This window comes from Ornithorhynchus anatinus, chromosome 2, assembly GCF_004115215.2.
Source record: "Ornithorhynchus anatinus isolate Pmale09 chromosome 2, mOrnAna1.pri.v4, whole genome shotgun sequence".
In the NCBI taxonomy this organism is placed as follows: domain Eukaryota; kingdom Metazoa; phylum Chordata; class Mammalia; order Monotremata; family Ornithorhynchidae; genus Ornithorhynchus; species Ornithorhynchus anatinus.
This window is the reverse complement of record NC_041729.1, coordinates 13,519,624-13,537,274: the sequence shown is the minus strand read 5'-3', so window position 1 is coordinate 13,537,274 and position 17,651 is coordinate 13,519,624. Positions and strand designations below refer to the sequence as shown.

At 44.4% G+C, this 17,651-nt stretch overlaps 1 protein-coding gene across 1 annotated transcript in view; it reads left to right on the top strand.

The window, feature by feature from the left end:
* The window catches only part of LOC100077095 (transmembrane protein 132C), a 427,350-nt gene that overhangs the window by 111,088 nt on the left and 298,611 nt on the right, over positions 1 to 17,651 (top strand). The gene's annotated exons all lie outside the window — the stretch shown is intronic.

Below are 17,651 nucleotides of genomic sequence, written 5' to 3'. Positions count from 1 at the left end.
TATTTTGATGTACTTACACTCTGCCATTCCCCCATTTAATTTATTTTAATTTTATTTATTTTAATTTATTTTATTTATTTTAATTTAATGCCTATCTCCCCCTGTAGATGGTAAGCTCACCTTGGGAAGGGAACATTTCTACCTAGTCTATTATGTTGTATTCGCCCAAGAGCATAGTACAGTGCTCTGCATAGAATAAATGCTCAAAAAATGCCACTGATGGATAACTATAATATTTGTAAATCAATTGATCAGTGGTAGTTATTGAACAATTACTGTGTATGGAGCACTGTACTAAATGCTTAGGGGAGTACAGTACAGCAGACTTGGTAGACCTGCTCCCTGCCTACCAGGAACTTAAAGTCTTGTAGGGGAGACAGATGTTAAATTACTGATATGTGCATAAGTGTTATAGCCCGAGGGTGGAGTGAATATCAAGTGTTTGAAAAGTAAAGCTCCTAGTCCAGAAGTAAATTGGAGAAGCAGTGTTGCCTAGTGGAGAGAATCTAGGCCTGGGAGACAGAGGACCTGGGTTCTAATCCTAGCTCTGTGGTGTGACCTTGGGCGGCTCACTTTTACTCATCTGTAAAGTGAGGATTAAGACTGAACCCCAAGTGGGTCCGGGACTGTGTCCAACCTGATTAGCCTGTATCAATCCCGACTCGTAGTACTGTGCTTGACACACAGTGTTTAACAAATACTGTAATTATTATTATTCACACAGAAGGGTGAGGAAAAGGAAGTATCTTTATCATCAGTGGTCTCTATCGAGTGCTTACCGTGTATTCTCTTGGGAGAATACAACAGAGTTTGTAGACACATTCCCTGTCTACAAAAAGCTTACATTCTAAACTGTAGGTGAAATGAGGGATTAGGATTTTATTCTAATGGTTATTATTATATGGATCTCATCAAGAGCGGTTCCAGCTTCTCCTCCTTTCGGAACCCAGCACTGACTGACCAAGCCAACTTGATGGCAGGGACAGATTCTTACTTTGCTGGAAAACTAGAGGAAAGTCGTTCTGAACCAAATGGAAAGTCACTGAGTCACTGTGGCATGGCAGTGATGTTGGCTGAGTCGAAATGCCCCAAAATGTTGCCCACTGGGTCTGGGTGTGAAATCCCATGAGGATAGGGCAAACACTCTGAAGGACAAGGAACTTCTAGTCATCACACCATTTCGGGGTGGTTGTTTAATGATGGAAATGAAAGGATTTTAAAGGGCCGGACTCAATGAGGAACAGCTGGTCCTTCGGTGATCCCTGACTGCTTCATTTCCGGGGCTGGTATAGGCTGGGGAAAATTCTAGGAAGGCTTTTTATATATTAGGCCTGTTGGGAGAGCTCCGAGGGGACAGGGGAAGGGGGGACTCTGTCTAGAGTAAACCTCTTGGCTTAATCGCTAGGTTTAACCTGCTCTACGAGAATCTAAATAATATTAAACGTAACTGCTGAAAGGAATCCTGAATATTCAATTTAATCGTATTTATTGAGTGCTTACTGTGTGCAGAGCACTGTACTAAGCACTTGGGAGGTAAAATTCAGCAACACATAGAGACAATCTCTGCCCACAGCGGGCTGACAGTCCAGAAAGGGGGAGACAGACATCAAGACAAGGAAACAGGGATCAGTAGCATCATTATAAATAGAATTATAGACATATACACATTAATAAAAATAAATCAAATTACATTTATAATTATGTACATGAGTAGATTATAACAATAATGTTGGCATTTGTTAAGCACTTACTATGTGACAAGCACTGTTCTAAGAACTGGGGTAAATAGAAGGTAATCAGGTTGTCCCATGTGAGAGTTCACGGTCTTCATCCCCATTTGACAGCTGAGGTAACTAAGGCACAGAGAAATTAAGCGACTTGCCCAAAGTCACACAGCAGACAAGTGGCAAAGCTGGGATTAGAACCCACAACCCTTGACTCCCAAGCCCCGGCTCTTGCCACTAAGCTACACTACCCTCCTTGCCCACAGCTGCATTTAAGCAGTTTCTTTAGTTATTCAAAGGTGCTAAGAAATTTCTAATGATTTCTACAAAGGGACTGCAAGAAGGAGACGGAGCAGTTAGGTGTGGTTTCTGTTCTTTTTTGATCTGTCTGCTTGTTTTCCTTCCCCTCTTTTATGGCATTTGTTAAGTACTTACCATGTGCCCGACCCTACACTCACCCCTGGGGTAGATACAAGCTAATCAAGTCGGATACAGTCCCTGTCCCACATGGGGCTCAAAGTCTTAATCCCCAATTTAGCGATAAGGTAACTGAGTCACAGAGAGATGAAATGACTTGTCTAAGGTCACATGGTAGACAAGGGAATGGAGCCAGAATTAGAACCCAGGTCCCTCTATCCACTAGGCCACGCCGTTTCTTTCAGTAATGGGCAATTGCCCACTTGATAGTGTAAGTGCTTTTTTTTTTTCCATACAGAAGATAACGGTGACATTTGCTTAAACATTTAGTAAATTTGGAAAACAAACACAGTTGAGATATTTATCTAACACCTTTTGTAAGTAAAGGAAAAGTACACTTAAGGTCAAAATAATAATACTGGTATGAGAAGCAGCGTGGCGCAGTGGAACGAGCACGGGCTTTGGAGTCAGGGCTCATGAGTTCGAATCCCAGCTCTGCCACTTGTCGGCTGTGTGACTGTGGGCAAGTCACTTAACTTCTCTGTGCCTCAGTTCCCTCATCTGTAAAATGGGGATGAAGACTGTGAGCCCCATGTGGGACAACCTGATTCCCCTGTGTCTACCCCAGCGCTTAGAACAGTGCTCTGCACATAGTAAGCGCTTAACAAATGCCAACATTATTATTATTAGTAATAGTAGTACATTTATTAAGCACTTACTATGTGGCAAGCACAGTTCTAAGAGCCGGGTTAAATACAAATTCACCAGGAAGTAGGAAGAAAAACAGTATCTTTTAAGCACTTAACTGTGTGGCAAGCACTGTGTTAACTCCTGGGTTAGATTCAAGATAATCAGGTTGGGCATAGTCCCTATCCAACATTCATTCATTCAGTCATATTTATCGAGAGCTTACTGTGTGCAGAACACTGTACTAAGCACTTGGAAGAGTCCGGTACAACAAGAAACAAACACATTCTCTGTCCGCAACAAGCTTAACATGAAGCTCACAGACAAAGTAATAATAATAATAATAATAATGTTGGTATTTGTTAAGCGCTTACTATGTGCCGAGCACTGTTCTAAGCGCTGGGGTAGACACAGGGGAATCAGATTGTCCCACGAGGAGCTCACAGTCTTAATCCCCATTTTACAGATGAGGTAACCGAGGCACCGAGAAGTTAAGTGACTTGCCCAAAGTCACACAGCTGACAAGTGGCAGAGCCAGGATTCGAACCCATGACCTCTGACTCCCAAGCCCGGGCTCTTTCCACTGAGCCACGCTGCTTCTCTAAGTAGGAGCCGAAACAGGCATTGAGTCCTCGCTTTGCAGTTGAGAAAACTGAAACAAAGAGAAATTAAGTGACTTACCCAAGGTCAAGCCACTTCAACACGCTTCCAGTAACAGAGAGCTTAGAGCAATACCTTGTGCCCTGACGAACCTTAAAGGAATGTGATGTTCCCGGGATAAACTCCACTTCCTGGGAGTCAGTCGGATTCCTTTGGAAAGTGCCTTCAATCTTGGAAGTCAAGGGAGCCAGTTAGTGGGTCTAAATGAGTAGTAGTGATGCGCAGTCAACTTCTCTATTCCTGCTGCCGATTACCCTCCCGATGCTGATATGATACAGAGATGGTGTCCGGTGGAGGTGGGAAGGGTCCTCATTCTAGGCTTCAAGGCTCTCCATCACCTTGCCCCTTCCTACCTCTCCTCCCTTCTCTCTTTCTACCGCCCACCCCGCACGCTCCGCTCCTCCGCCGCCCACCTCCTCACCGTCCCTCGGTCTCGCCCATCCCGCCGTCGACCCCCGGGTCACGTCCTCCCGCGGTCCCGGAACGCCCTCCCTCCTCACCTCCGCCAAACTGATTCTCTTTCCCTCTTCGAAACCCTACTTAAAAATCACCTCCTCCAAGAGGCGTTCCCAGACTGAGCTCCTCTTCCCCCTCTACTCCCTCTGCCATCCCCCCTTTACCTCTCCGCAGCTAAAGCCTCATTTTCCCCTTTTCCCTCTGCTCCTCCACCTCTCCCTTCCCATCCCCACAGCACTGTACTCGTCCGCTCGACTGTATATATTTTCGTTACCCTATTTATTTTATTAATGAATTGTACATCGCCTCGATTCTATTTAGTCGCCATCGGTTTTTACGAGATGTTCTTCCCCTTGACGCTGTTTATTGGCATTGTTCTCGTCTGTCCGTCTCCCCCGATCAGACTGTAAGCCCGTCAAACGGCAGGGACTGTCTCTATCTGTTGCCGACTTGTTCATCCCAAGCGCTTAGTAAAGTGCTCTGCACATAGTAAGCGCTCAATAAATACTATTGAATGAATGAATGAATGAAAGGGTCCTTCTTTCTACTCTAGAAGACCAGCAGGCTTTTCTGTCCTACTCCATCACAAAGACTGCAGGGGGGTAATGGAGTTGAGCTCAGGTAGGTGTTACACCTCAACTGAGGTTCAGAAAATGGGAAACAGACATCCCCTGTGACAAGTTAGGTTATTATAAGAATAATGATGGCATTTGTTAAGTGCTTACTATGCGTCAACCACTGTTCTAAGCACTGGAGTAGATACAAGCTTCAAGGGCACCTCCTCTGCCTCCCACCCCCTAACCGTTGGGGGGCGGTCCCTCAAGGTTCAGTTCTTGGTCCCCTTCTATTCTCAGCGTGGCTCAGTGGAAAGAGCCCAGGCTTGGGAGTCAGAGGTCATGGGTTCTAATCCTGGCTCCGCCACCTGTCTGCTGTGTGACCTTGGGCAAGTCACTTCACTTCTCTGGGCCTCAATTACCTCATCTGTACAAATGAGGATTAAAAAAATGTGAGCCCCACGTGGGACAATCTGATTACCCTGTATCTACCCCAGCGCTTAGAACAGTGCTCTGCACGTAGTAAGCGCTTAATAAATACCACAATTATTATTATTATTATTAGCTTCCATCTACTCTCATTCCCTTGGAGAACTGATTCACTTATACGGCTTCAACTACAATCTCTTTGCAGATGATACCAAAATCTACATCTCCTCCCCTAATCTCTCTCTCACACTCGCTCTCTCTCTGCAGCCTTGCATCTCCTCCCACCTTCAAGACATCTCTACTTACATGACCTCTCATCACCTCAAACTTAACACATCCAAAACAGAGCTCCTTATTTTCCCACCCAAACCCTGTCCTCTGCCGGACTTCCCCGTCACCGTAGAAGGCGCCACCGTCCTTCCCCTCTCACAAGACCGTAACCTTGGCATTATCCTTGACTCCTCTTTCTCATTCAACCACATATTCAATCCGTCACCAAATCCTGTCAGTCCCACCTTCACAACATGGATAAAATCTGCCCTTTCCTCTCCATCCAAAACCTTTAACACGTTAGTACAATCACTCAACCTATGCCACCTAGATTACTGCATCAACCTCCTGTTGGCCTCCCAACCTCCTGCCTCTCCCCACTCCAGTTCATACTTAACTCTACTGCCCAGATTATTTTTCTACAACAACGTTCAGAACATATACTCCCCTCCTCAAAATCCTCCAGTGGTTGCCTATCTACCTCCATATCAAACAAAAACTCCTCACCATTGACATTAAAGCACTCCATTACCTTGCCCCCACCTACCTCACTCACATCTTCCCTTCTACAACCCAGTCCTCATAACTTCACTCCTCGTACTAACCTTCTCTCTCTGCCTCGTTCTCATCTGTCTTGCCACAGACCTCAGTCCACATCCTGCCTCTGGCCTGGAATGCCCTCTCTCCCTCAAATCTGCCAGGTAATTATTCTCCCCCTCTTCAAAGTCTTACTGAAGGCACATCTCCTCCAAGAGGTCTTCTCAGACTAAGCTCCACCTTTCCTCATCTCCCGCTCCGTTCTGCGTCACGCTGACTTGGTCCCTTTGCTCTTCTCCCCTCTTTCAACCCCACAGCACTTATGTATAGAGAAGCAGCATGGCTCAGTGGAAAGAGCCCGGGCTTGGGAGTCAGAGGTCATGGGTTCGACTCCCAGCTCTACCACTTGTCAGCTGGGTGACTGTGGGCAAGTCACTTAACTTTTCTGTGCCTCAGTTACCTCATCTGTAAAATGGAGATTAACTGTGAGCCTCACGTGGGACAACCTGATTACCCTGTAACTACCCCAGCGCTTAGAACAGTCCTCTGCACATAGTAAGTGCTTAACAAATACCAACATTATTATATATCTGTAATTTTATTTATTTGTCTTGATATCTGTTTATTCGTATTGACGTCTGTCTCCTCCCTCTAGACTGTGAGCTCACTGTGGGCCGGGATTTTCACTCTTTATGGTTCTTTTGTACTTTCCCAAGCGTTTAGTGCAGTGTGTTGCACACAGTAACCGCTTAGTACATAAGATTGAATGAATGAATGAAGCTAATGAGGTTGGACCCAATCCTTGTCCCCCATGGGGCTCACAGTCTTAATCCCCATTTTACAGATGAGGTAACTGAAACGCAGAGAAATTAAATGATTTGCCCAAGGTCACCCAGCAGAGAAGTGACGCAATCAGGATTAGAACCCAGGTCCGTCTGTCTCCCAGGCGCATGCTCTATGCATTAGGCCATACTGCTTTCCTATTATACAAGGGGCTGCAAGGGGAGACTCACCGCCCCCTCAGCCCCTTAGCCCACAGTATGACTGAAGTTTACTATACAAAGTAATTCTCTGGGAGGCTGAAACGGTGACTGCAGTTTACGCTAATCCCCAGTTTATCCTCAGGAAGAGCTGGAGGGATCTTTGAACAACCTGCTTGCGCTGGACATATTCATGTTTAAGAGCAGGGAAGTTTGGGCTTGGGAAGATGTTGGCAGACGGGAGACCGGAACTCCTATCCGCCCGTTGATCTAGAGACTTAGCTGAGAATGGTTTTATCTGTTCCCGGGCACACGTGGTCAGAGCAGTGATTCCTTCAGGCCTCCCAGGACTCTTGTGGAACAATAAATGAGGTGGGAAAGAGCCTAGGGATCCAGGATGCATGTCTGGTTTCGATTAATAGTCTAGTCTGTCACCCTCCCTTTTCTTCCCCTACCTCAAATACTCCCCCTCCTCCCATCAAAAAAAAATAAGTATTCTCTCCCTCCTTGTGCGTTTCCTGTTAGCCTGATGCCTGAAAGTAAGAGATCTGGCTCTGATATATGTTAATAACGAGCTGATAATGTAAACCAGTTCAGGATGGGAAGCTGATTTCTTTGGTGTCCCGCCAAGGGGGAGGTCAAAGTTGTGGATCAGACTGGGACTGCTGGGGCCTGGCCCTGCGGAGGAGGTCTGCCCCTTAAGAGATTGATCTTCTCATTAGGCCCACATAAGTCCTGGAGGTAAAGGGGAAACCAGATGCCCGTTAAAGATTCCTGGCTGAAGCAGCAGGTTTACCATCAAAAGCCGGTTTAGAGAAAACACTTGTCAGAGGACTGGAGTCCCAAATTGGACTGACTTCTAAAACCAAGCCCTACTGGAAGTGAACTTCAAAAGGAACAGACCGCCCGGATCTTCAGAGGTCATCGCCTCCCAGACAAACCATCAACGGCAAATCCTTGGAATAAATCTGGGTCTTCGGGAGGAGGGACCCAAAGCAAACAGACCCCCGAGGGCAACCTGGTTGGCTTCCCGAGGGGAGAAGAGAGGAAGGAGGTGGGGGTTGTCAGAGAAGCAGAGGCCGCTACTTCCCTTTCCACCAATGAGCCGTGCTTTCTCTCAAGCAATCCATCGCCCCTTCTCCCTGCTTACAGCCTTCCACTCAGGGAAATTTTGCAACTCCTCATCCCCTTAGGGGAAACAGCAATGTCAAATGAGAAACAGTATGGCGTAGTGGAAAAAGAAAGGGTCTGGAAGTCAGAGGACTTGGCTTCTAATCCCAGCTCTACCACTTGTCTGCTGTGTATCCAGGGGCAAGGCACTTAATGTCTCTGGGCCTCGGTTTCCTCAGCTATAATTAAAAGGGAATTCAAGGACAGCTCTTCCTCCTACTTAGACTGTGAGCCTCTTGTGGAGATCTTGCATCTACTCCAGCACTTAGGACAGTTCTTGGCACATGATAAGCACTTGAAAAAAATGTGATTTTTTAAATTATTATTATTATTGCTATTATGATTGGGCCTGGCAGAAGAAGGGATGGCATTCCTGCCTGGGTGAGTCAAGCTTGGCAAATCGGAGTGAAAACTTGTAGATATAAAGCACTGTTTCAGAAAAATCTGGATCACTAAGCCTTTCTGGGAAGTTGTTGTCTGTGGCTTAATTAGTGCTTTTACTCAAGGCAAGGTTGAGGAGTAGTCCAAGTAGTATTTGTATATATAAGGACTTACTATTTGCTGAGTCCTGTGATTGACTAATTGCTGGGAAAAAAATACACAGGTGAAAGAGAGACATGGTCTCAGTCCTCCAGCGGCTCACGATCTGCAAATAAGGCGGGGAAAATTAAATGAAATACATATATTATCAACATAAAAGACAAAGGACTATTAAAAGCTCCAAGAGATGAGCCGCTGCCTCATGGGTCACCCGCTAGATGTGCTTCGGGTGGATATGCTGGCTACTTCTGGACAAATTGCTCTCTTAGTTCCTCTGGGCGTGGGCCATTTAGTGTCCAGGCTTACAAGGCTAAAGGGACGGGGAAAGCAGCCAAATAAACCGTCTTGGAAGTACCACAATTCTTGTTTCTACTAGGCCAGATGCACTGAAGCAGTAAACTCTTCTCCGGAGCGTGGTAATGTCATAGGGCTCTTTGGGTTTCCTCAGAAGAGCAATAGAAACTTGAAGTTATTAGATTTGGTTGCTTAGAGGATCAAATGGTGTTCAACCTCTAGTATTGGTATTAAACGTACTAAATACCCAAGGTCCGCAGGCCCAAAGAGGAGACCTTAATGGGGTGTTGCAGATGCTAAGTGAGCGGAGGAACGTTACTGGTTATAGACAGGTCGAAGCAGGAGGCCATACCCTGTGCTCTCTCATCAGTGATTTTGGTTAATCTCTCTTTATGACCTTGGTGATCTGGAAAGGACCCACACTCTTTTCTACAGATCTCCGGTCCCTGTTGCCTCGCTCGTGAAAGGGTATCGACCATGTGATTCCGGGCAAGAGAGCCTATTAATGAGAACGAGGATGGTCAGAATTGGCTATCGAGTAAATTTCACTTGGACTGCCTTGCCTCACTTTTCTGGGGAGAGGAAGAAAGGCTTTGCAGGTCTGTGCTCACTTTCCAGGCTGGAACGCACTGTTTCCATTCATCAGAGGTTGAATGAGGAATTTAGTGGAAAGAAAATAGGATTCTCTCTATTCCCAGTATCTGATGCTGCGAATTGGGTAATTAATCTTTTCAGACTCTTGAACACCTAGGAATAGCATGGCTATGGTAAAAGCGTAGAACTGGGCATCAGAAGAAATGAGTTATAGTCCCAGTTCTGCCCCTGGCCTGCTGTGTGACCTTGGGCAAGTTACTTGAGTCCTCTGTGCCTCAGTTTCCACATCTGTAAAATGGAAGTGCAATATCTGCTCTTCTTTCCTCTTAGACCGAGGGCCCCATGTGGGACAGGGACTGTGTCTTATCACATCTCCTCCAGGAGGCCTTCCCTAACTGAGCCCTCATTTCTTCTCTCTCTTCCTCTGACTCACCCTTGCATTTTGATTTGCACCCTGAACTCAACCCGCCCTCAGTCCCATAGAATTTGTGTACATATCATAATGTATTTATATTCATGTCTGACTCCCCTTCTGAACCACAAGCTCCTTGAATAACGAGTCTTTTATATCGTTCTCTGCCGAGCACTCAGTACAGTGATCTGCACATAGTAAGAGCTTAATAAAAATGATTGAGTGATCTGATTATCTTGTATCTACCCCGTTGATTAGGTCCACAGTACCTAAGAATGCTATCATCACCACCGTCATTATGATTAGAACCCTTGATGTGGTCTGTCCTGTGCAAAAGAGGCACTTGGGGGAACAGAGTCTAATGTATTTAATAACCATGACATGTTTTTGGTACCAAATGAATGTTCATTCATTCATTCAACAGTATTTATTGAGCACCTACTATGTGCAGAGCACTGTACTAAGCGCTTGGACTGGACAATTCGGCAACAGATGGAGACCATCCCTGCCCAATGACAGGCTTACAGTCTAATCGGGGGAGACAGACAAAAACAAGACAACATCATCACGATAAATAGAATCAAGGGGATGTATACCTCATTAACAAAATAAATAGGGTATATAGTGCCCTGGCCTAAAGAAGTTAAGAAAGTTTGGCCTAAGCACAAGAGTGGACAAGATGAGAATGGAGAAGAGAAGGAGTCAGAGGGTGACTTCCCAGCCAATCCAGCAGAAGCCTCCCAAATTCCTAAACTAGACAGTGGTTGAAGAATAGCAGACCCAAATACGTTACTCATATTGTCGAAACTGGAAACGTCTGGCTTGGCATCCGTGGGGCTCTTTGCTGCCCACCTTTGCCCTTGGGGGGAGAGATTGAAACTATTCCCCATGTTGAATAGGACAAATCCTTGGATCACATTATGTAGCCATGTCCAGTGTGTGCTCATTCATTTCCCTTTCCAGCCAAGCTGAATCCAGGAACCCTAACTGAGAAGGGGAGAAAGAATAAATTCTACCTATAGGGACTGAACCTGTTGGAAAGTTACAGGTGCCATTTATTAATGTGCTTTGTTTCTTCAGCTGGCTAGTTGAGCCAATGGGCCCATTTCCAAGAGAAGCCTTTTCATTTGTACATCTAAAGCCTGATCCGTTTTATAAACCTGAGCCCCACCTTTGGTGGGAAAAACACTTTGGAACTGGAGAATATGGATTTTAATCCTACTTTCACAGCTGGTCCACACTGAGAAAATACATTTTCTCACAATACATTTCTCATAATACATTTGCCGAATTGTACATTCCAAGCGCTTAGTACAGTGCTCTGCACATAGTAAGCGCTCAATAAATGCTATTGAATGAGTGCGAGCCTACTGACATGTCTTGCTAAATGGTAGCCAGTTTGACAAAGGACAAGGGTGCTTTTTGAAGATGTTTTTGGACAGCAAATCCGTATTTGGCCCAAATCCTCAAGATCCCTGTGCGACATAGGGACGGTGTCCCATCTGATTATCTTCTGTCTGCTGCAGCATTTAGGACAGTGCTCTGGCATGTGGTAAGCACTTTACACGGACCATGGAGAAAAACCTACATAGCAGTTGTTTGATATTAGTGGGCATTGCACTGTCCAGACGCATGGCTCAGTGGAGAGAGCGTGCCTTGGAAATCAGAGGACATGGGTTCTGATCTGGCCTCCGCCACTTTCATTCATTCATTCATTCAATAGTATTTATTGAGTGCTTACTATTCATTCATTCAATAGTATTTATTGAGCGGTTACTATGTGCAGAGCACTGTACTAAGCGCTTGGAATGTACAAATCGGCAACAGATAAAGACAGTCCCCGTCCTTTGATGGGCTTACGGTTTAATCGGGGGAGATGGACGGACAAGTCTGTTGTGTGACCCTGGGCAAACCACTTAACCTCTCTGTGCCTTAGTTACCTCATCTGTAAAATGGGGATTAAGACTGTGAGCCCCACGTGGGATGACCTGATTGTCTTGTGTCTATCCCAGCGCTCAGATTAGTGGTTGACACTTGGGAAGCATTTAACAAATACCATAATTATTATTAAAACTAACATTAGGAAGCCACGTGTCACTAGTCTCGACTCTGACTCCCTGCTGGGAAGCTCATCATCAGTAAGTCTGTTCAAAGAGGAGAGAACATTTCCGAGTGTTTCACTCCCTCATCTCTCCGGATCCTCCCCACACAGCTCCCTGGGGTGGCCTTCAGACAGTCCGTGGTGTCTAGGGAGGCTGGGGAAGCACCACCGGGCGTTATTTTCCGTTAGGCAGATTCCTGGGTCAATTCCGTGCCCTGCATAAGAATACAGGCTTGGGCCCCAACCGTCTTGTCTCCATTGCCCAAACCCACCTATTTGCAGCTCCAAAGGGCCAAGCTATAAGTAAGAAGACTAGCATTTATTTGTCCTACTGGTAGCTTGCTAAATAAAAAAAAATAAATGGTGGTATTTGTTAAGCGCTTACTATGTGCAAAGCACTGTTCTAAGCGCTGGGGGATACAAGGTAATCAGGTTGTCCCACATGGGGCTCACAGTTTTAATCCCCATTTTACAGATGAGGTAACTGAGGCACAGAGAAGTGATGTGACTTGCCCAAAGTCACACAGCTGGCAAGTGGCGGAGCCGGGATTCGAACCCATGAACTCGGACTCCCAAGCCCGCGCACTTTCCACTGTACCACGCTGCTAGCGAGTCAGACGCTATTAGTGCTACTTAAGGTCAGGTGACTTCTGTGAAAGGGGAAAAAACTCTGCCTTTAGGTGACCCTGAATAAACCAGTTATAATAATAATAATGTTGGTATTTGTTAAGCGCTTACTATGTGCAGAGCACTGTTCTAAGCTCTGGGGTAGATACAGGGTAATCGGGTTGTCCCACATGAGGCTCACAGTCTTCATCCCCATTTTACAGATGAGGGAACCGAGGCACAGAGAAGTCAAGTGACTTGCCCACAGTCACCCAGCTGCCAAGTGGCAGAGCTGGGATTCGAACCCATGACCTCTGACTCCCAAGCCCGGGCTCTTTCCACTGAGCCACGCAGTAACCTGCCTCCCACTGCTATAAAGTGGGAGGAGCAGCTGAGAAGTTATAAAACTGAGAAGGAGCATGGAGTAGTGGGTAGAGCACCCACCTGAGGGTCAGAAGATCATAGGTTCTTATCCCGCCTGTGGCTCTTGTCTGCTATGTGACCTTAGGCAAGACACTGCACTTCTCTGTGCTCCAGTTACCTCATCTGTAAAATGGGGATGAAGACGGTGAGCCCTACGGGGGACAGGGACTGTGTCCAATCTCATTTGCTTGTAGCCACTGCAACACTTAGTCCAGTGTCTGGCACATAATAAGTGCTTAACAAATGCCATTATTATTATTGAAGTCCATGTTTATCACTTGGGAAAACTTAACCTTTGCCTCCTTCTTGAGTCTCTATCTCAAGTTGAGATAATGACTCTCTCTACATCGAGGGGTCCTTCTTACTGCCTTTCAGGTGTCAGAAACAAGAGGGGAGCTGAACCCACAGGGAAAATTACCAACCCTTTGGAATATAGGAAAAAAAAAAATGTTTTACATGTGAAGAGATTCCCCCCCCAACCCCCGGGGGGATTGAAAGATGACTTTATTTTTTTATGAGTCTTCCTGAAATGAGTTATATTCTTCTGTTGCAAGCTCTCAAGTCTCCTCTGGATTCTCCTAATGGAGACTAGTTTTCCCATTCCTTCTTCCTCCTCCAGGTTACTGGGCTGAAAGACATTAATATCCCTGTTTTGACAACCACATTGGTTGTGGGTCAGAAGGGCTCAACACCGAGAGGCAGGTGGGGGTGGTCTTATTAGGAGGTGAAGTGATATCTACGTAACCTTCACTGCCCTTTGCGTGGAGAATATTGTTTTACCGTCTCTGAAGGTCATCAACCAATCTAAGAGAAAAAGTTATAGATTTCAGTCCTGAATGTCCTATAAAGCCGGGAGTCGACGTGAACACAGGCAGCAAAAATGACTGAAGCCTTTGGGTTTGTAAATGAAAGGGCGTGAGAAGTTTCCATAATAAAAAGACGAGAAGAAGAGCGTGAACCTACCGTAAATCAAGGCCTTTCCTTCCATCATGAGATGTGGCTAAATATAGTAGGTGTCTCTTTCAGGGAGAGATGAAGCAGGAGTTGTGAGCTGTTAGGGACTGGGTACCGGCATCGATCTTGCCTTTCCATCTTCTCCATCCGGGGTCCTAGGATGATAGGAAGAAGATTGTTTCTGGAGAGGTGGCCCTGATTTAGGGAGCATGGGAGGAAAATGCGTTCGGTGGAATTGGGTCAGCCTTGACCGTGGGATTCCAGTCATGGGATTCACTGTTAGGCCCGTTTTCAGAACCTAAGTGAGGCCGAGAATCGAACCAGTGTCGATTGCTTGCGTGGCTGAAAAGACCTTTTTGGGAATCCACAGTCCCAGCCACAGTGTCCACATGAAAGGTTGTCCCTGGTTGTGTTGTGTTTGATATTTGCAGCACCTGGTGCTGATTTCTCTTCAACTTCATTGTCTCTCTACCATATAAAGCTTTTGCTTAAGGAAAACCATTCTCTTTTTAATAGCAGTACATCATGCAGAGCTGTCTTCTGTAATTGACTCTAACTTTCAGCTAGAATGTAACATTGTCGGAGGCTTTGTTTTACTGTTCCATTAAAAAGTTTCCTCTGCTCTCCTTGCTTTGTTTCCCTATTTCAGTTCTCCATTCAGGAGATGATTTCACATCCTATTGTTTCTCATTCTCCTAACGAAAAATACTCGAGTAGGTTCAAAGTTATGTTTGGACCCAGCCCCTGTTCTACATGAAGCTCTAAATAAATCACATTTATTGAGTGTTTACTGTGCACAGGACTGTACTAATTGCTTGGGAGAGTACAGCACAACATTATAACAGTCACATTCCCCGCCGACAATTTTGTCCCTATTTTGCAGATGAAGAAAATAACTGGCAGAATTGGGATTATGCTATGTGTCTTCCGACTCTAAATTCTGTGTTCTATCGTTTAGGCCTCACAGCTGAGACTTCAGGGCGTGAAACCCAATTATTGAATTTGGGGGATAACCACCTTGAGCTTTGGTTTTCACTGTGCAGACACAGCCTTAATATTATTTTTTCATGCTAATGAATAAAAATCTAAATATAATGATCAAAAGGGAAGATACCTTCATGGTCCTCATTTTTTCAATGGTATTTGTTAAGCACTTCCTATGTGTCATGCACTGTACTAAGCACCGGGGTAGATACAAGCTAATCAGGTTGGATACTGTCCATGTCCCACATGGCGCTCATGGTCTTAATCTCCATTTTATAGATGAGATAACTGAGGCAAAGAGAAATGAAGCGACTTACCCGAGGTCACACAGCAGATAAGTGGTGGTGCTTGGCATTAGAATCCGGGACATCCTGACTTCCATATTTTTCAACCAGCTAAAATTTTTGAAAAACAGTTTTTTATCATAAAAATTATTATTAATATATTCAGTTGTTTTTCTTTAAAGTACCAATATCTCTAAAATACACACGGACACCAGGAGGCAAAAGATGATAGTTTCAATGTCTAGAAAAAAAACCATGCAAGACAGACTAAGCTATATAGTTTTTTGTGTTGTTTTTGGGGTTTTTTTACTATCACTAATTAGTGAAAAGGAAAATATGTGGTCTTCATAGAAAATAAGCAAAATTTTTGTTGAGAAAAAAGGCTTTCAGAATTTTGGGGTTTTTTTAAATGAAAGGACAGGAGTGCTGTTTCTTTTTTATTTATATGAATTGAGATAATTAGGACTCGCAGGACTAATGTAAAGGTTTCACTGACAATAATACCGCCATCTGTGATAAGTGGATGCATCTTTCTTTGAACAGACCTAGTTAAATGTTTTCAAAACTCTATGAAATCTAAGCAGTAAATGTAGTCATTTGAATTCCAGAGTGGGTGCTTAGGTTATCCGGCTTAATGTCTTCCAGCATTTTCAATTGGATAAATTGTTCTTTGCTGTTTCATCCACATTCTGTTAGGGGCATAACTGCATGGCTGTTAAACCATTACCATCTTTCCCTTCTGGTTTGATTAAGTGGTTCTTACGTGTAATTTAAGGTGGTAAAGGGCTCTATAATAAAGGCTTTTAATACCACAATGTAAGAACATCATTATTCTATATTGAATATGCCTTCTCTAGATGGCTGACTAGGCAGAGAGGGAAAAAAGTTTTTCACTTGGATTTGGAAGAATGCATTTTCCTTACAAGAATTTTTTTTAAAAATAATAATAATAATAATAACTGTAGTATTTGTTAATCGCTCACTTTGTGTCAGGTACCTTTATAAGTCCAGGGTGGACATAAACCAATTGGGTTGGACACAGTCCCTGTCTCCCCATAGGCTTCACAGCCTTCATAGCCGTCACAGTCTTAATCCCCATTTTACAAATGAGGGAACTGAGGCACAGATAATTGAAATGACTTGCCCAAGTTCACACAGCAGACAAGTGATGGAGTCAGAATTAGAACTCACTTGACCCCCAGGCCAACTGCTTTCATTACCTACTTCTCCCACTCAGGACTATAAGCTCCTTGACGGTAAAGAACGTGTAAACCAACACTGTTGTATAGTACTCTCCCAAGCACTTAGCATAGTTCTCTGCACACAGCAAGTACTCAATATGTACCATTGATTGATTTTTTTGACCTTGAATATATTGCCTTTGCCTGACCAGGAATCCCATTTCTATTCCAAAGTACCGTATGATACCCATAAGAAAATCATACCCCTGTATGGGTGTGGTTAAATCAGTGTCTGTGTGACTGACAAGTTATTCCACCACATATATATGTAAAGATCATTCTTTACTGCCTGAAGCAAGCAAATAAGGTAACTACATTAAATTCTGGATTATTTTCTGGGGTGCATTTTAAATGCAGGGTCTATTGCCGTTCTTGATAAAAGGGTATGATTGAGTAGTACCTGACAATAAGAATGGAGTTATTCTCCTGTAGAAAAAGAAGAGAAATATCCCCACAGGGATTTTAAGAGATATATAATACCTGTTCTTGAGGATTTGGCTGTTAAGAAATTGCAAACTGCAATATATAATTTTAGCAAAGGATAGAGGGGTTTCTTCAGAAACTGTATTGAAACTAAATAATCCGTTTATCAAGGTGCCTTTTGTTTCAGTAAAAAGTAACTCTGATTCTCATATGGAAAAGAAAATCTTTGTCTATCAAAACTTAGTATCTGATAGATTTTTAAAAAATCTGAACTTCTCCTCCCAGCTTGTGTTTCAAAGTGTGAGAAATTTTAAAAGGAAAGTTCAAGTTTCACATAAAGAAAGGCAAATCAGGTTTCTCTCTTACCTGGCATTATGTGAGGGGTCTGACACAGGATCCTTAATGTGATAAAATTATCAAAATTATAAGGACATTCTATCTGTGCAATTTCAGGTTCTATAACTGTTTCTCTGTACTGTTTAGCCTTTCTGTAGCCCTTTGTATTTTCCTTTATCGCTCATAATGACCTAGTGGAAAAGAGCACAGGTCTGGGAGTCGGAGGATTCTGGCTTCTAATCTTGGCTCTGCCACTTACCTGCTGTGTGACCTTGGGTGAATCACTGAACTTCTCTGTGCCTCAGTTTCAGTCCATCAGTCATTGATTGAGAGCTTACTGTGTGCAGAGCGCTGTACTAAGGGCTTGGGAGGGTACAGTATGAGAGTTGGCAGGCACGTTCCCTACCCACAACCAGTTTACAAGTTTACAGACACAACATGATCTAGTGGGAAATAGTCCAGACCTGGGCCTCAGAGGATGTCCATCACTTGCCTGAGTGACCTTGAGCAAATCACTTAACTTCTCAGTGCCTGAGTTTCCTCATCTGTGAAATGAGGATCCAGTACCGTTCTCC